Consider the following 3485-nt stretch of genomic DNA (forward strand, 5'->3'; position numbering starts at 1 on the left):
GAGAGGGATGGGGCGCGGGGCCGACCGTTTTTTAGTTAGGTTTAATTTCTTTGCCGTCTGCTAGCAGACAGCAAAGAGCGTAGCTAGTGGGGTGTGGCTGGGGGGAAACTGCCGTTAGGTTGCCACTTTCTTTGCCGTCAGCTAGCAGACGTCAAAGAAAGTGGCCGTTAGGTGGTTCTCACTAGTGGGCCACCCTCCCTCCTTGCCGTCTGCTAGCAGACGTCAAAGCTTCTATGTCGTCTGCTAGTTGATGGCAAAGAGCTAGCTGACGGCAAACAAGCTCTTTGCCGTTCACTCTTTCTTTGCCGTCAGCTTTCTGTATGCTCATGGGAAATACCTTCTTTGCCATCAGCGAGCTGACGGCAAAGTGCTGGCTGACGGCAAAGATCCTGATTCCAGTAGTGTAAGGCTGCACCAACCACTTGATTGGTTGCCGCCAAGTATAGCAACAACAACTCTTATGGTTTGGGGGCAAGCAAGGTGGGCACAGAGGACAAGTAGGCCTTCAACTCTTGCAAAGCCGCATCTGCTTCTGGGGTCCACTTCATGGGCCCTACGTTCTTCAGAATTTTGAAGAACGCTAGGGCGCGCTCGGCAGACTTGGAAATGAATCTGCTTAGCACGGCAACGCACCTTGTCAGGCGCCTCACATCCTTGACTGTCCTTGGCGCCTGGATCTGCTTGATAGCTTTGATCTTGTCAGGGTTGGCTTCAATCCCCCGGTGGGATACAAAGAACCCAAGTAGCTTGCCGGAGGGAACGCCAAACGCACACTTCTCTGGGTTGAGCTTCAAGTTGATCTTGCGCAGATTAGCAAGTGTCTCCTCCAAGTCCTGGATGAGGGTTGCTCTGTCCTTGGTCTTGACCACAATATCATCCATATAAGCCTCAATGTTTTTGTGTAGCTGTGGCTCAAAACCAATCTGGACTGCCCTTGCAAAAGTAGACCCGACACTCTTTAATCCGAATGGCATACGAACAAAAAAGTACGTACCACATGGGGTGATGAATGATGTCTTCTCTTCGTCTTCTTTGGACATGAAGATTTGATGATACCCAGAATATGCATCCAAAATGGAGAGCAAATCGCAGCCTGAAGTGGAATCCACAATCTGATCAATGCGCGACAAGGGAAATGGGTCCTTCGGGCAAGCCTTGTTGAGATCCGTGAAATCTATGCAAAGCCTCCATTTCCCGTTAGCCATGCGAACAATCACTGGATTTGCTAACCATGTTGGATGTAGAACTCCTCTGACCAAACCAGCTACTTCAAGCTTCTTAATCTCTTCTGCAATAAACTGCTGCCTCTCCAAGGCCTGCTTCCAAACTTTCTGCTTGACAGGTCGTGCATGTGGGCAGACAACAAGGTGGTGCTCGATTACCTCCCTGGGAAACATCGGGGATATCAGATAGTTGCCATGCAAACACATCGATATTTGCCTGCAGGAAGGCAACGGGCGCACATTCCTATTTGTCATTAAGGGTGGAGCTGATAGTGAAGGTACCTTCAACACCAGCCAGCCCTGCTGGGACCTTCTTCACTTGTGGTGCAGCAACCTTGGATCTCTTACTATTGTAACTCTCCGGCAAGTCATCAACAGGCGTAGCGCACTCCGAAGAGGTACGCTTCCCGGATTCCTTGCTAGCGTCCTTGCTATCCTTCTTCTTTCCTCTGTTCTCCTTGGCGGGAACTACTGTTGCCGCTACCTTTGCCGCGACTGCATCCCAGTACATCTTATCCACGCAAATGATTGCATCCTTCTCATCTGATGGGATGGAAATGACTCCAACTGGCCCATGCATCTTCGGTTTTGTAGGCATAGTGGGATGACACCATGAATTTAGCCAGGGCTGGGCGTCCAAGGATCCCATTGTACGGTAGGGGGAGGTCGACCACATCAAACACAATCTTCTGAGTCCGATAGTTCAGTTCTCCCCCAAATGTCCCTGGCAATGTGATCTTTCCCTTAGGATGACTCCTGCCGGGGTTAACCCCTTGAAATGTGCGCATTACCTTTCTTCCTCTACTATCTGAAGTTTGCTAATTACCTTTGGGGAAATCACATTCAACCCGGCCCCGCCGTCAACCAACATCTTTGTGACCTCGAGGTTGCGAATTGTTGGAGAGACCAACAATGGCAAACATCCTACCGTAGTGAAACGGTCAGGATGGTCCTCTTCGTCAAAGATGATGGGTGTGCGTGACCATTTGAGCGGCTTCCGAGCCTCCGCCGCTGGCTCCATGACATTGACCTCACGTGCCCACAGTTTGAGTTGGCGGTGAGAGGAGTGCAAGGACGCACCCCCGTCAATGCACAGGGCGTCAGTGGCTTTCTGGAACTCCTGCTCGCTAGTTTCCTCTTCATCCCCTCCATCACTCTCATCATTGCAAGCTTCCTTCTCTCGGCCCCTGGCGTGTTTTCCTTGGTTCCGGAAGGGTTTGCTGGGGCGATTTGCTTCACCACCTTGGCCCTTCCCGCCAGCAGCATTCTGACCTTTTTCCCTATCATGCTTCTCATATTCTGCTCTCTGCCACTTGACAAGCTGCTCAACCTGATGACACTCTTGAAGATCGTGGCCCTTGGTCCGATGAATCTTGCAGTACGTCCCATCACCTTTCCCGGCCTTCTCGGCAGCCGTAGCTTCCCGACAGTCAGCGCACATGGAAGCTTCCTTGCCGGGGGCTTCGACTCTAGCCTTCTTGCCGGTACTAGGTGTTCCCGATCCTTCAACAATCATCACTGCCTTATCCTTGCGCCTCTTGCTGCGCTTCTTGCTCTTCTTTTGACTGGTGGATTCATCGTCATCCTCTGAGTCGACGTTGATACAATCCTCCTCTCTGGGGAGTTTCCTTCCCTCATCCATCCGAGCACACTTGTCCACCAAGGTGTAAAGCTCCTTCACAGACTTGGGCAACCGCACGTTCATCTCGAAACGAATCCTGTGGTTGCGCACATTGGATTGGAAGGCAGCTATCACAGCTGCTGGATGGATATTCGGGATGTTCCTGTGGACTCTGCTGAATCTCTGCAAGTACTTCCGGAGAGTCTCTCCTTCTTTTTGCTGGAGAAGCTGCAAGTCGCTGGGCCACCATGGTTCTTCATGGCCGCCAGTGAAGGCACCAATGAACTCATGGCACAGGTCAGCCCATGAAGAAATGGAGTTCTCCTGCAAGTGCATCAGCCAAGACCTCACATTGGAATTGAGTGCCAAAGGGAAGTTATTGGCAAATACCTTCTCATCTCTTCCCCCGGCAGCTTGAACAACGATGGTGTAGATGCTCAGAAACTCTGCGGGGTTTAGCCTCCCATCATACTTCTCTGGTATCTATGGCTTGAACGTGCGCATGGACGGCCAACAGACTTGCCGCATCTCATGAGTATAGGCAGGGCACCCAACCTCGAAAGGTAGGCACCCGCCAACTTTGAGCGCAGGCTCGTCAACGTCGGGGCCATCGCACCCATTGGTCCGACAGTGGTCGTCAG

This window comes from Triticum aestivum, chromosome 3D, assembly GCF_018294505.1.
Source record: "Triticum aestivum cultivar Chinese Spring chromosome 3D, IWGSC CS RefSeq v2.1, whole genome shotgun sequence".
Taxonomy (NCBI): Eukaryota; Viridiplantae; Streptophyta; class Magnoliopsida; order Poales; family Poaceae; genus Triticum; species Triticum aestivum.